This window comes from Bacillus rossius, chromosome 6, assembly GCF_032445375.1.
Source record: "Bacillus rossius redtenbacheri isolate Brsri chromosome 6, Brsri_v3, whole genome shotgun sequence".
Classification (NCBI taxonomy): domain Eukaryota; kingdom Metazoa; phylum Arthropoda; class Insecta; order Phasmatodea; family Bacillidae; genus Bacillus; species Bacillus rossius.
In genome coordinates this window covers 56,577,913-56,594,898 of record NC_086334.1, presented here as the reverse complement: position 1 = coordinate 56,594,898, position 16,986 = coordinate 56,577,913, and the positions used below count along the sequence as shown (strand labels likewise).

General features: G+C 38.2%; 1 protein-coding gene across 2 annotated transcripts in view; it reads left to right on the top strand.

The window, feature by feature from the left end:
• Positions 1-16,986, top strand: part of LOC134533220 (cadherin-87A) — a 328,672-nt gene that overhangs the window by 107,799 nt on the left and 203,887 nt on the right. For both annotated transcript variants that reach the window (XM_063370617.1, XM_063370616.1), the window contains exon 2: positions 6,458-6,490. The gene's annotated coding sequence lies outside the window, so the exon portion shown is untranslated. The remainder of the gene's footprint in view (positions 1-6,457; positions 6,491-16,986) is intronic.

The following is a 16,986-nucleotide window of genomic DNA, read 5'->3' as shown; positions in this document are numbered from 1 at the left end:
TACCAACCTATGAATAAATTTCGAAGAAATTTATAAGTTTACGAATTTATATACCTACTTAATATTAAACTTCAACCTATCCACACAATAAAAACCTAAGAATATTAGTGTAATTAATTTTTTTTATTTGTCATAATACCTAAAATACGTATGTTTCCACAATAAAACAAAGTATAAATAATGACCAATTTGACAAAAAAAATTGTACAACTTGAATGACATTGAAAACATACACGTGAAATTTAAAAGAATTATGAGTGCCCTAGGTAGGGAGAAAAAATATAGAAGAAATTAAATTTAATAAATGGGTGCGTGTACTTAGGTACGCGCATGAGAAGTTATACTTCTTTGGCATCATTAAAAAATAGTTCTTAATTGCATGCAAAAATATTGCGTGGAGTCCCTCCGCGCGGAAGAAGTGAAACTTCGTAATGTGGAAATGAAAATAGGAAGGGGTAGAAATAGATTTTTAGTGAAATCATATTGTATCAAATCAAAATAAAAAAAATAAAGGAAATAAATGTGTAACGATTCATAGATTGATCTTCAGAGAGAGAGAGAGAGAGAGAGAGAGAGAGAGAAAGAGATACATATTGAATGACTATAAAACTTACTTTTTTATGAGAGCAGATTTTCATGAAATAAATCATGAAATCATTCAACTATAAAAGCTGTTTATTTAACTAAGCGGACGGGTTCGCCCGAAGGAGAAAATTGACGCGGCAAGACCTCGTGGACATAGAGAAATGACACACACTCACTATTTATGTGTTTATGAAACATGATTTTTTTCTGCAATTTAAATTGTAATATACAAAAACGGTATTGAAAATTGAAACAAATATGGTGACACTACAAACTGTCAAGATCTTTATTTTTTTCTTACTCTCTACTTAGTTCCTTACAATAGAAAAACGTAACGTAATAGCTTGAAAGCTATTGCACGGCAGGCATAGAGGAATGGCACTAACAGTTTGTATATCTATGACACACATTACATAAAATTAAGATATATTTTTTTAACACGTTTAATTTTTTTTTTTTTTTTTTTTATTAGACAAAATATAGCCTATGTCCATCCCCAGGATATAATCTATCTCCTTGCCAAATTTCATTACGATCCGTTCAGGCGTTCAGCCGGGAAAAGGTAACAAACAAACAGACAGACAGACAGACAGACAGAGTTACTTTCGCATTTATAATATTAGTATTGATGAGAATATTTTAAGGAAAAATTATTAACTAAATATTTTTGACAAAAATATTTTTTTTTTTGTGAAGACGCGTCGTTGTAAATGGAAAAGAAAGGTCCATTTACAGTTCAAAAATTTTCATTACAAAATTTTAAGTTTTCCGTACCATGAAACAACTAGGGTCGGCGTTACATTCTACATCAGCATACAGTATGTGCGAAAGATTCATCCTTGGATCGTCTTTCATCAGATACACATTCCTAAAATAATTTCATTTCTAGTGATGCATTATTTTTAATTGCACGTTTCCTTTGAATAAGCACAGCAAGTTTAAAAGGAATGTTGCCTCAAATTTACATATATACGTATTACAAAAATTTAACGAACGATTGTTTCGTCAATAGGCCCTACACGTGTTATTATTACATTATAGGAAAGTTTCACAACAAATGCTGATAATCCTTCGATTGTTTAATATTAGTTATATAGAATACGTTATACATAAAACATGTAAAAACGACAGTGTTCATGAATATCGTAAATAGAAAAAACCTGATGTACGACAACGGGCCGGTTTTATTAAAGCTTTAAAATTGGTATTATCATTAATATCGATATTAAAGAAGGTAACATAAAAAAATCAATTTTAAAATTTGAGATATTTGCTAAATATTTTCATTGCAGGGTTTTAGGTGGTAAATGTTTTTTTGTATAATTCCAAAGCAAAATTTAGGATTGCAGTTAGCGTAGCATCGGTAGGCAACACGTAGTTCATAGTCAGCAGTCCGGAGTCGCCAGTCAAAATTACATAACATGACCAAGGGAGTATTTGATTAAACCACATCATCGCGAAAGATTTTCTGATAGGTGAAAATATTTTGGCAGCTGGCGGTCTGGCAAGTTGTTTCGGGCCGAAGCCCGGCCTAGCCTCACCACCTCCACCTCCTAGGATTGAACCCGTGAGGGTATTCCAGGAGCACTAACTTTTCTTCTTTCATCCTGATGTCACCTGGTCTTAATGGCATCAGAATTTTTGGCCTCGGATGTTCATATGCCATGTTTTTGAATGGTTAAACACCATTCGTTTGCCTCAACCAGAAACAACTTATCCATTCTGTTTGAGCCGCCGTGCCTGCAGCCAGAATATAGCTTTGTCAATTTTATAAAATACTTTGTCAGTTGCATCCATGCAGATTTTAAACACGACGGCTGATGTTAAAACTCTTCAGTCATTCCGCGTGGGATCTCTTGTATGCCATTGCTCCGGGACGGTCTGGCAGTCCGAAATGAAGTTAGATGATATCCCACTGCTCGACTGGCGACTGCTGGACTGCTGTCTGTGGAACAGTTTATCTCCGACTGCCGCCTGCCGGTTGTCAAACTGCGGACTGCGCATTGTGAATAAGGTCCTAGATGCCGAAACGTCCGGCGTCGCCTCTTCGTAAGCAAAAGAAACTAAAAATTGAACATTTATATCCAAATGGTTTTATTCTGCGGGCTATAATGTCAGGCATGCAGTCCGACTGCCGGGCTCGGGTGCTTGATGAGAATGTGACGTGAGACGAGTGGAACGGTATGTGCACAGACGATAACTTTTTTCCGCAATGCGTAACACGCCAGCGCACAGAGAGGTTTAAGTGACACGAGATATTAGTATAAACACAGCGTCGTTTTTTTCTTATTTTAGCGGCGGCTACACATTACACGTCTCTTAGTAACCTGTGGAATTCGTCAAGGTTTTACAATTAGCAGCGGCGATAATGCAATATGATACTTTTTTTGAACCGCTCTCACGGAGTTCCGTTTGTCAACTGTGAGTCTGAGCTTAGCGAGATTGACACGTGTACGTCTCCGAACGCATACACTTCCAACTTCCAGAACCGCACGTATGTTGCTAGACTCCGACGTTTATGGTTTGAATCACCGGAAAAAAACATAGAAGTGTGAACTAATCGTACGGCCATTAATAACATGCAACAAATGCTATTTATGACTTATTATTCTTGTTTTCTGTATAAAAATTTTCAAATGTGTAGAGGTGTTCCCACTACAAACTATCACAGTCAGCCATGGACAGCCGGCAAAATACTATTTGTTTTAATTGTGACTATAATGACAAGCTTCTATGTCCAAATTAAACTTACACTGTCTGAAATACTGCAATATTTATGCATGTTTGCACACACCGAACAGTTTGTAGCTAATTGCTTTGGGCACCAAATTCTGCTTACCAAATAAGAACCCCCCCCCCCCACCAAAAAAAAAGGCTCTTCTTATTCTTACGTTCATTCACAATTGAAGTTAAAAAAAAATACTTTTTTAAATGTTACGTGAAATTCTTTATTTCAACTTGGCGTTTTTAAAATGGTTAAATGCATATTTTGGTTAAAAGTGTTGATTGCATATAAATTTATACCATTAAAAATATTATTGGCCACATATAAAATAAAATTAATAAATACGTAACTAACAAAGCCATATAAAATCGATTTGAATATATCACTTGTATAATGAAATATTACTTATGCCCAACGATTTGGCGTTTACTTCCTTTAATGGTTTTGTTCTTCTTCCGAGGTGCATTCTGTCGTAACCTTGCCTTATGACCCCGCCTGCAGTCACGCTGAATTCTAATGTCGTTCGGCCTCAACACAACTAACTGTGGAATACGCGTGTACTCAGCCCGGTCTGGTGTCCACAGGCCCGGCCTAGCCGGGGTGAGTATTCAGTCCGGGCAAGCGAAGCACAACTGAAAGAGGACAGGAAGAAAGGCAGCGCGGAGACCCCCCTATCCTGCCTCGTCATCCAAGGTCAAGCGGCCGTGGCGGCGCCACATACCGGGAAGAACATTCGCGCAGCACACGTCGTAGAAATCACGGTTTTTCTCAAAATTTTCCGTTGTGACCTAGTGCAAATTATATACGCAGCGAAAGAGAAAGGATTGGTGCACGATCCAAAAGTGGTTTTACGCAATAGTAATGAAAACTGTGAGCTTGGCGTGCCTCTGAAAATACGCTAATTAGGCTTATTCAGCATGCATTTACTAATCGACTATATGTCTGAGACATCTTAAACAACTTTAGGATCATGCCCGGTACCTTAATCTCTTTTATATCCGAAATCGGTAATCGCATGTCAAATAGTTTCGATAAAAACAACTAATTGTTAAACCTCTGCAGCTCACTTTGCACTGCATGTAGGCGGGCCCCTTAAACCGGTGGATCTAGAAGCATGACATTTTGCTTAGGAGTTCCTTATGTAATGTACGTAAGCACTAAGAAAGGACTTTTGAAAATTCGTTCCCTAAAGGGGTTAAGAAGGGGATGAAAATTCGTATGGAAGTTTATCATTTCTGATGTTACTAATGTGGAATTTTGGTGTTTAGACTTCTGTTTATAAATAAAAGTCAGTTGTATCTGTGTTTTTGGCAATTCATCAATGATGAAGATAAAAAAAAAATTCCCCATCGGGCACACGGCTGGTTTAATATAAAATTGTTTATTTCTTGTTTCTCGCGCGGGTGAAGACTGCATGCTCGCAATAACGCGACATTCTGCCGTCTAATCGCGTCCTTAGCGTTCCGCTATTGTGGTTCTAGCATTGGCTCTAAGCTGCTGAAGCTAGTATTTAATTATTTAGTTGACTGGACAGCGCAGCACTTAGAAGTGTGTGATATTTTTTTTCTGTCTGGTACCCACTCAATTATATATATATATATATATATATATATATATATATATATATATATATATATATATATATTCCTTTTATGGACACGAGAACATTATGTTTCCTTTAGGTGCCAGCTCTTTTTTTATTATGTTACTTTACATTTATAGTTACGACAATGTTTATAATGTTCGAAGTTTATTTTCCTGGGCGTATATAAAAACTGATCTTGCAAACACTAAACAAATAACATTTCCAGTTACAACGGTTTTTTTCGTATTTTATTATTAATTATTCTTGTTTCAATTTCTGAAGATGGTATGATAAATTTTTCGATTAATGACCAAAAATATCGAAAACATATTGCTTATTTACGTCACTAAAATAAACACGTGAATTTCCAGTAGGTACTTTGAAATGAACTTTCTCATCCGTTCCGAATTAATGAGAAAAAGTATTTGATACATAAAATAATGTCATAGCCTTTTGTGAATAGTTATGTGGATATAGTTTGGCGCATTGCTAATAAGACACTTTAATAATATCCTCGTGTAACTAACTGGCTACTGTAAACAGCCATTGACGGTTTAAATTTTTATTATAGAACTATTCTTAAATGCTCATATTCTATTAAGGGATTACACTATTCCGTGACTAATGCAGTCACCATTGTGGTACTTATATTTTTTAAGAACTATTAAAGTTTTCACGATAAGAAAAAGTACACTACATTTTGGGCCAGGTCATGTGTTGACAAGTAAAATTTGGTACGAATCTGTTTCTTTTTTTAGTCGTGTTTGAGAAACAAACATATTTTCAGATTTTAGTAGCTGTATTATTTTACTACTAATTGTGTAACTGTATAATGTTTTTTTATTATTTAAAATAAGTGAAAATATTTTCCCCCTATTTTTATCAACATGACAGCCTGGATTAAGACAGGGCTAAAGTATGTATGAAGTCTAATATTTGACACACACAAAAGCAAGCTTGAGTGTGAGGGCCACTAGTCTGTTTTATGACTTGCGGTATTTTAACGTTATTCACAATATAAAATAATATTACAAAAAATTGGCACAAATTAAATAAAAATCAAAACTAAGTAGTAACTAATTTAAATACTATTTTCAGAACAAATATACTTTGTTTTATTTTGATATGTATTTCTTTGATTCAAAAACAAATGGTATAAAAAATTGGCTACTATTAAAAGAAAACAACACTTTCAATAGCTACCAGAGAAAATAATATATAAACAATTCACGTGAAATAAAAACAAAAATACTAAAAATAAAAAATCAGCAATAAGAAACACTTTAATTAAAAATTAATAAAATATTAGGTAGTGAATAAAATAATTAACTTAAATGTATTTCATACATATTCAGACCTGCAATATGATATTTTACATTACATTATTTAAGTTAAGTAAATAATTTATTAGATAAAAAATTATCATATTCAAAAGTAATCAACATCAACTTAAATATGAGTGATGGTTATGTTTGTCGATGGAGTAGCCTGTTTTGTGTGATAGATTCAGCGGAGACGTGACGTATGCGAGGAGTTGATGGTCCGTCTTGTTCTGGTTGCAGGCTGCTGTCAGCGGGCGGAGTCGACCCACGCAGGTGAGTGAGCGAGCGAGTGAGGGGAATCATTTTCACACACGAGAGAGCCAAACGGCCGATCGTGCATCTTCGGTTTTTTTTTTGTCCATTGTAAATAAATATGGCGGTGTTGATAAAAGGATACTAATGTTCAATTAGGTTAGGTTAGCCACATTATAAATACTTTAAAACATTGTGGACGGTTGATTTGGTTAGGATAGCTACATTAAAGATACGGGAAAAAAACCCATGAACTTCGGGGAACTTCGGGTTTTGGCTCTCTCGTCTGTGAAAAGAAGGCTTCCCGCGATTGAGTGGTTCGCTGGCCAACTTGGTCAGGGAGAGAAGTTGGTGGGGGGGGGGGGGGGGTGTTGCGGGTAGGAGGCGAGGTGCTGCGCCCTGGATTACAAGGCTCGAAGCACCGGCGCGTCGGGGCAAAGCTGTTTATGGGCTGCTGGCCTGTAGGCGCGGGGCATGCCGGGGGGAGGGCGGGGTCGCCATCTTGGTGGCCGGCGCGTCTTCGCTGTCGGCGGACCAAGATGCGTCCCTCTCACCCGAATGAAAACCAAGCTGATTAGAGATAAATCATATTAAGGAATTTTAGAAACTTAGATTTAATAAACTGACACTTTTAAAAAATAAAACCTAATTTTACCCTCAACAGGGATATTATGAAGATAGTGACAATTCAAGAAATGCAAATTATATGAGAATAATCTGCCCTACTGTTTGTTGCTCTCGGTGATATTGCAGTGGCATTTGGTTATTGTTGGAGAACAAAAACAGTATCACCTTATGTCAATGCCAAAACTAATTGATTATACTATGGACGTAATTAGATCCCTGCAGGGGAAGGGGGGCAGAGGGTTCCTCAGGAATTAAAACTTTAGAGGCAGTTGTATCTGTGAAACAATGATAAACGTAGTACGTAATGCCAAAACTATTATTGAAGAAAAAAATATATATTTTTTAATTATAATTTTTTCCACTTCTTACATGTGTATAAGCCTAGATCGCCTGGTAATATTATTTTTGTCGATTTACCTCACGAGAAAAATACTTTGACAGCGTACTTCGACCCCCTTTTTTTCTTTTCTTTTTTTTTCCGAATCACAGATTGGCGTCCCTGACTTCTACAACAGTACACGCAGTCAATGAATACCCCTCTACCGATCTATTGTCATCGGGAAAATTCGGGGATAGGTTTGACAGACAAGACTTCAGAATTCTGGTCCGTTTTCGTTTCACAGTCGTATGGACTTTCCTGATGAACTAGGGCGCTCGAAAATTTCTAACGTTCTTCTCGGTATCAAAGAATTAGCTAGAGCAACGGTTGTAGCGATGTGATCACACAGGGTTCCCACAAAGGTACTAGTTTTCTGAGGTCTGTGTTCTGTAACTATGGAGCGGTGTGGCGCAGTGTTGGGCAAGATACTCTATTCGCATCCCAGAGGACACTGGTTGGCATCTCGGTCCAGTCATCCTGCATCCAGCCGGTGTGATTCCTTACCAAGTGTACGTCATTGCGCGTAACCGTCTCAATTTACAACGAGGTTTACAGCCCGTATAATGTAATATATTTCATAAACTTCATTGTCATAGGTTTAGTTTTGGTGATGAATACTTTTAATTTAATTTCGTACATAGAGCCGATGATGTAAGCTAGACGCTTTTTGTCACAAGGCAGGCCTGGCATAGCCAGCCTGACACAAGATTTTACAGCACAACTCTGATATCCTTAAAAGGCTGTTTTCTGCACTTTTTCGCTGCAATTTGTATTCAATGAAATTTACATTTTTTTAAAAAAAACTTCTACAGCAAATTTTTTATCTTAAATATTTTTTGTGTCGCAAAAAAATAGACACGTTGTAGTAAGGTATACGATTAGTTGAGAACAACGTGTTCCCATCCATAAAACTTGGGTTTTGCCTGAAGTCATACGCTAATATCGCCATTCATTCGAAGCAATTTCTTTGCTGTTATAAATAACACTAAAAACGTAAGCATAAGCCATCTGCCTCCGACAGATCATCCTGCCATCATCTGTGTTGTCGTATAGGCGAGCCTATATAATTCATGTGTATAATTTTTTTGGAACAAAACAAGTTAGTTATGGAGATATTAAAGAAAATATTCATAAGACCATTTTAGGTTTTTTAAAATTTTATTAATTACTACTTACCATAGATAATTCTAAAACCTCGTAAAAGTGAACATTGTATAAAATGTAATGCATACTTTCTACTATATCACTCTTCGCAATTAATAGGCTAATGATAATATTGAGAATAAAAATAATTTTTAATAATTTTCAATAGGATTTTATTAAGTGACTACCGTCAAACAAGGACGATTAAGGTGTTTTAATGTAGTTTTTATAAGTAAATTGTATTAAAATCCAAAAGTAGTATATAAATGCATATTCGGCGGCAGTCGTAGGAGTGTGGTTCCTGTGTCCACCGCCATCTTTAATAGTAACATTACGAACGCCATATTTAATGACCTTGACTTCAATATTATCGAAGTTCACCAAAATTGACACCATAACTTGCCAGAATTCACCCAAAAATCCGCTAAAAGTCAAACATTTCCAGTTTTTAGAAGAAAAAATAGAAATGACACCACAAAAAATCCAAAAAACTAAAAAACTCTCTTTTACGAATGAAAACACAATTTGCATATATAGGTATTTATCACGCCCGGCATTATTGTGAAGAATTCTACGTTAAATTTCGTGTCCAAGTTTCGTATGACAAGTGTGTTTGCAACATGAAATTGTTCTCGCTAACGAGGTTAGACGCTACACGCATCCCTGACGAGTACTGTGAGACTCGCTCACGTGTTTTGTTGCAATGGCCGCGCATGCGTCGTAGCAGTTACCGAGTGCGGTAGAGGGCGCCGAAGAAGAAGCACCACGCCTGGAAGTTATCGCCGATAGGAAGAGGACTTTGAAAGATAGGGGAAGATGTTACGAAGGCGTGGAGTGGGCGACTGATGGGTGGAGAAGGGGTAAAGAGGGGAAAGTGCTCCGGGGGAGGGGGAAGGGGTGTGAAACGCCGTGGCGCGACGCCTGGATGCTGAGTGTAATTTATGGCTCCCGGGCGACGGAGAAACAAATTGCCTTCCGATGAAGCAGCGCGTCTCCAACCCGCGCCAGCGAGACGTAACGCCCAACGCTCGTGGGGACATTCGGCTCCTTGACTTTCGCTGCGATGGGATACACAGCAGCGCGTTATAGAAATGAAAATATTCATCTAAAAAAAAAATGGGTTGTCTGTAAAGTCGGTTTACGGACGATAGTTTAACGTGACAACATCATAACAACACATTGATGAAATGATTGCATACTTTCATGAATAAAATTGAAACCTTTTTATTGAATTATCACGATTTTGTATGGATACAAAGAAGGAGAGAAATGAAATCTACAGTTTAATTGATAAATTTACTTTTATTTGCACTCGTTAATTCAAATTTGTTTATTACTTTAACGAAGAGATTATTTTAACTATAACTCTTATACATGTTTGCTATTTAACTTCTTCCAATCTGTGTTATTCTGTTAAGGATAGGACGATGATAGGAAAAGTAGGAAAACGAATGGGAGTGTTTCAAGTTTAATGTGCCTCGAAAAAGTAAAATCGATGGTTGTTCCAATCGAGTGGAAGAGAGATAGATGCTGCGCAAGCGTACAATGAGCGTAACGGGACACAATGTAACGGGACAATGTGCGTAACGGGACACATTTTCGTGCGTGCAGCCGGAGTTCATCGATTTATTAGACGTTGTCACGTCAAAAGTTATAGTAATTTTGTGGTGATCGTTGTCACGAGCTAGAGTTGGTTGACATCGACAAGAAATATATATATTTGTTATTTTAATAAAAATCATAAAATGTATAGATAAGTGGCACGAAAATAATGCTGTCTAATGTATCGTAGAACACGCGCTAGAAAAAAAAAACCCTTGTGTCGTACAAACTAACATAAACGAATGACTTTTAAAAGGTCAAAATATAATAACTTCCTTTAAATGCATAAATAGAAAAAATGAACTCCAATATTTTTTTTTAAAAACTTCAATTTTATCCCACCTCTTCCCCCCACCCTTTCACATTGTATTTTTCACAGTTGTATTATTTTTTTCTAAGAGTTGAATAATTAACTTGATATAAGAGTATAATATCAGACATAGTAGTGCGGGTGCTTTTAAAATATAACTAAAAAAACAGGAGGTATTTCGGGAATTAATCTTATGTTCTCTTTTATTGTAGAATACGAAGGGTAGGATTTTAAACTGTATGTGGCACTTCAGCCAATTCTCGATTGTTAGAAATATTAGACGCCCGACCGTCTAATAAGACGTTCATCGAACTCACGAAAAAAATATATCAGCATCATTAAGGTTTAATTGTGTGTAATTTTAAACATATTTATATTTAGATATAAATTTTAAAGGTATTTTATTAAATAATTTTTCAAATACCTTTAAATAACTTCTAGCAGATAACATGGACTATCCTAACTGCACAAATGGTATTTGCGAATACCATGTTTGGCTAGAACTTTAAACTGCTATTAATCTTGCTGATAAGTAACGATAATAATTAAATTTAATGAAAATATTTTTACTATAACTGTCATAAGAAAGCAAATTTAAGCCATGCATTACATTAAGCTGCAATTAATAATAAACGATATATAACTTACTTCATTCAAAACAAGTCAGAAACATACCCACTAGTTTTTACAGTAAACCCCCATTATTAAAAACCCTATGAATACAAAACTCTCATTAGTGAAAAGTGTTTTCACAGTCCCTAGAAATTACATACAAGCTATAGTGATAAGTAATTTATTAATATAAAAATATGTTATGTAATGCAAATAGTTTTCGATCCAAAAGTAGACAATTACATGTAGTAAAGGATAATTGATACAATTATCCTAGAATAATTTAAAGAAAAATTGTGATGTTACTAGTAAAATAATACGGATGCCATTGCTTTGGGTCAGTGAAGGGTTGGGGAAAAAATCTTATGTATGACATTCTTCCAAAATGATGTCTTTTTGTGATTATTTTTTTTAACCCCTGCTGTATTCTTCTGTCTTACATTCTTTTAAATGTAGTGCAGTACAAACATTTTTTTTTTTCAGCCACAGGTGTATGTAGCCCTCTTAAAATTGTATTCAACAATTCCCAAGTAAATAGTACATTTGGTGCTGTATAAAAATTTTCTGCACTTTCCTTGAAGCATGTTGTATTTGTTTTAATAGTATTACATATGAACTACATGAGAAAAAATTATTTTTATTTTAACTTTATTTCAGTTTGATCTACGAATCATATAATAACACAAACCTTGGTATTGCAAAGGGACAGAATTATGGTACATTCAGGTCTGTGTTGTGACTTTTCAGATCAAAGCACGTTGTTTTCGTATTTCGCGGTTTTATTAAGAGTGTGGAATGGTAAGGTGGTGACGCGGGCATGTAGTCCAGACTTGTCCTCCGGTGGAGCTGGCCTCAGACGCGTGTCCCAGGCGCCTGTAAGCGGGGCGTAGCAGAAGGGTGGGGTGTCGCTGTCTGCGCAGGAATCCCAATAACTGCCGCCACTCCTTCCCCCTACATCCCCCCCTCCTTCCGCACTCCTTCCGCACTCCTTCCCCCTCCACAACCCCCACCACCCACCACGTGACGCCGCGTGGTGGCCTGGTGTGTGTGAGGGGAAGCCTTCATTTCACAGACGAGAGAGCCAAACGCCCGATCGTGCATCTTCGGTTTTTTTTTTATTCATTGTAACTCATGATAACTAATGGTCAATTAGGTTAGGTTAGCTACATTATACATACTTTAAAACATTGTGGACGGTTGATTTGGTTAGGATAGCTACTTAAAGATACTGTGAAATCATGTAAACGGTTTCCTAGTCCTGGATAGCTACATATTAAAAAGTTATTTGCTAAGCAACCATAAAATGATTTTACAGTATATTTAATGTAGCTATACTTACCTAATATAACCAACCATCCACAATGTTTTAATGTATTTATAAATTAGCTAACCTATCCTAATCGACCGCAAAATTTAATGCCACACCGGTTTATACAATGAGATAGAACGGGGAAAAAAAGCGAGCATGAACTTCGGGGAACTCCGGGTGTGGCTCTCTCGTCTGTGAAATGAAGGCTTCCCGTGTGTGTGGCTTGTTCCCTGGCAGCGCCCGACTCCCTCCATGTCACGCAAGTGTGTACGTGTCTTGCTATCCTTCGATTCCTTCGCACCAGTCCGTCCCGAGACCGCGTGTGTGCGTGTTCGGTTTGTTTCCCCGCGTGTAACATCTGAACTCTCGGTGTGCGCCATTGGGTAGGAGTGATTTTTCACGAATGGAATGGGAAATCCATTGGAACGTAAATATACGTGTGAACACTTGCGATCACCCCTGTGGATGTCTCAGAAATCTCGGAAAAGATGGCGGACTCGCGTGATTCATCCGTATGTATTGCTTTCGTGAACATCTGCAGAATTTACACAGCGAAAAGGCATTAAAAAAAATAAAACTGTATGACAGTGCAACTAGGTATAATTTAAAACTATGTTATAATTTAGTCATAAACAAATAATGATAACTTTGAAAATACGGGTTACAATTTTGACAACCCGTAGTTATCATTGGATTGTAGAGAGCGCGCAGCGTTCGTCATACTGTAGAGACACAAGACAGTTTTAGCCTACATATATTCGACACCATGTGACTGTTGGTTAGGTAAGGTACATTAAAAAAAATTTAAAAGAGTAGATGGTTCGTTAGGTATGGAGAGCTACATTAAAAAAAACGGTAAAATAATTTTAATGGTTTGCTTTGAAATTACCAACCAATTAACTGATTTTATTTTATAGTATTTTAATGTGGCTAACCTAACCTAACCAACCGTTCATACGATTTCTCAGTATATTTGTTGTAGCTAACCTAAATATGATCGACCGTACACACTATTTTAGAGTGTTGTTAATGAAGCCTGACAATCCTCTTATTTCCCCGTCGCTTAAAAGTCTACGAAAGAAGACCCCAACATCAGTCCCGCGCGTTCTTATCCTATAAACGTGTGCCACTGCACGAGCGAGCGGCCAACTTCGGGGAACTTCGGAGCTGTTCGGAGCTGTTCGGACCTCGGAAGGTGGGAATGGATTGGCGTGAGGAAGATGAAGATGGCGCAACGCCAGGCTGCCTGGCACACCGTGCGCCCGCAGTTAGAGCCGGTTTACTGGCTCATCTGCCCATCGTCGAGAGCACTTGTGCTCTCGGCTAATCAGTGGCTGCCTGGGCAGCTGGGCTGGGCTGACGAGTGAAGTCGCCCGCCCCTGGGGGCGCATGCGCCCCTGGCTAATAATAACCCAGGAGTGCATAACAATGCGGGCCGCAAGGCCCAAGCACCCAACCCCTGCATGGTTGAATTTTCAGCCCCTCCAACTCTTCTTACCTGGACCCTCTTCCCTCTTGTCCAGTAGTTACCTGCTTGCTTAATGCATGATATTTGATCCCCGCATGACCCGGCCCAGGGTTTTCCCTGCGTCTATGCAGGTTTTACCTGGGTCACATTAGCTAGCTTTTAAGCTAGGCGACCAATGGGGCGTCAGCCATGGCGCCAATCGCTGCCATGGCTGGCCAGTAAACCCCAATAAGCACACGATGCACGCGCCCTTGTCCTGCATGGTTAAAAACCCGCATGGTAGAGTGTAAAGGCTTCGGCCTGAGACACACTTAGGTCCTCCCCTAACCTGGACCCTCCCCTTACACACTTAGAATAATTTAGGCTAGGAAAAAAATGGGATTGGCGTGACTGTGAGCCCCGCGCGCGGGAATCGGGGCTGGGCCAGGGGTGACCATCACTGCTCCGAGCTGCCGCACTGGTATTACGTGGAGCGCCTCCGTGCTTTGCCTGAGTGCGCTTCACAGTGGCTACAAGAACGTGTTATAACTCCCGTTTTCAGAAACTAAACACACTGAACACACTCGGTGCCATGAATGATTTCTCACTTGCCACATCAGGAAAAGACGTAAGACATTCCTTCTTTAAAACCAGTTTAATTAAAGGCAACGTTATTAAAGTTATGTTCAGTATTTCTATATATATATAATTTTTTTATGAAATCGTAATCAACGTAATATTTAATATTTCAGTAAATATATGTTTTGATAGAGTGATGTTTTCATGAAGCAAATATTTTTTTACGTGCCAATTATAAGACAAGCAGGAGCCTAGTTTGCTCATGAGTGAATGAACAAATTTAAAAAATGCTTTTTCTCGCTAGAGATGTGTAACGTCAAACTTCGTTTACGAACAATTACACGTGTTTTCACGTTGAAAATAATTATAATACATACGAAACTCGGACACGAAATTAAACGTAGAATTCTTTAAATAATACCTAGCGTTATAAATATATACGCAAATTGTGTTTCCAACTACATTTCTCAACGAAGATTCCGCACCCGCCGCTGGAACTCGCTGCCGGATGACCTAAGACAACTACTGAATCATTTGGTTAGCAGACGAAAATTTTAAACTATACATTGAAACTGCTCCGATAACCGCGAAAAAGACTTTTAAAAAACTAAAGTCCGGCATTTATCTTGATTTTCGACAAGGAATTGTATTGAAATACTTTCCATGCTGTTAAAATGCATTAAAAAGTTAACATTATAAACTTTCCCTTTGGATTTGTGAACCTTGGTTCGCGCCATCCGCCACAGATGGAGCCACCGTGGTTACACATATCCGTTCCATGAGACTTCCGTTCCATTCAATAAATTACTCCTATCAAATGTCGTATACCGATAGATAATATGTTCAACAATAAACACAGTCATATGAAACTGTTTGCACAGCGCAATAGGACTACACACTAACAAATGTTTTTTTTTTTTTGTTCAGCAAATATGACGCGCGCTATCAGCTGTAGCGCGGCTGCAGACAGTATCCATCCAGCACGCATGTGCAGCCCCTGGACGCGCGCTGGGACGCACTACAACGCGGAATTACCACAACGCCGAAATACATTAACGCCGAAAAATGTCATTGCAGGACTGCCACAAAGGTTAGGTTAGGTAAGGTTAGGTTAGGCTAGGTTAGGTTAGGCTAGGTTAGGTTACGATGTGGTATTTCGGCGTTAAGATGCATTTAAGAAACACACACAAATTCATTCGATGTTTTTAATTTTGCTCATGTGCCCCCCCCCCCCCCCCTCCACACAGCAACATTTTTCGGCGTTGTGGTACACAGCAGTTTTCTAGCTGTCGGCGTTGCGGTCAATTTGGCATTCGGCGTTATTGTACGTTCGGCGTTGTGGTATTTCGGCGTTGTGGTAACGACCCGACGCGCGCGCGTCTGCTACCCTCTCCCCCGCTGGACTACGTTTCGGACGTTGTCATTGGGATGGGGGGGGGGAGGGTGGTTTCTTGGCCCCCCCCCCCCCTGCACATGCGTTCCAGCAGCGCTCCTCCATAGTCCCGCCGTGGGCCCCTCGCCGCTTCTGAGTGCTCCGAAGTGGGCTAGACGTCAGACACTGCTGCATTTATCGATTCCGCGCCCGAACAGGTGACGTTTAAAGCACGAACTGCTGGTGAACTGGCAGTTCAACACTCCAAATATTAATCCTGACATTCACAAATACAAACCGCTTTAAAAAAAAAAAATTAACTAGTTTGGTATTATTTTCTTTTCAAAGTTTTATTTACGACTGCAATAATAAAATCGCGAAATATTTAATGTGAAATTACGTAAATTCAATTTTTTTTTATAACTTTACAGCAAAAATATTTTTAAACTACGGATTATTATTTGTTTGATATATATTATTCAGCTGTGAACTTGAAAAACGCATTCGTTAAGATGTGGCGTCTTGAGAACGAATGGTTCTGGAACTTGGATTTCACTTAATTTAATTTAAGTTAACTAATCTAATGTTCCGGAGATTATTTCGTGGTTGGTTACCCTGGTGTCCCGCTCGACCATTTGTGTTTGTCAAATGTGCATTTAAATGATTCGTTAACTACAGCTCATTCCGTAAAGGGTTTCGATTCAAGTTTATTTTGCAGTATGACCATTTAATTTGTGACTCGCGCAAATAACTCGCCAAATCAAAACGCATTTCTGAACCTAGAATTTTGGTGTGCACGGCTAGTTGTTGCGTCTTTTAAGTAAACTTATATTATTGTTATATTGTTACATTCCCACCAACAGCCGAGGGCATTAGCGGTGGACACAACACATACAACAAGGGCAAATTTGGTCACTGTTAATAGGTAGACAACCCCCCCCCTCCTTCCCCATAACTGGCATCAAGAGCTGATGAGCTATACTGGAGGGAAATCCACGACAGGTTGGCAATATCAGCATTTGGCTAACAGGCATAAAGCTGTACCACGCAGCCAGATACAGAAATATACAAACAAACAAAAAAAATCCAACAAAAAAAATTAGCAACATTTAGTGTTATTATAAATCACAATAACAA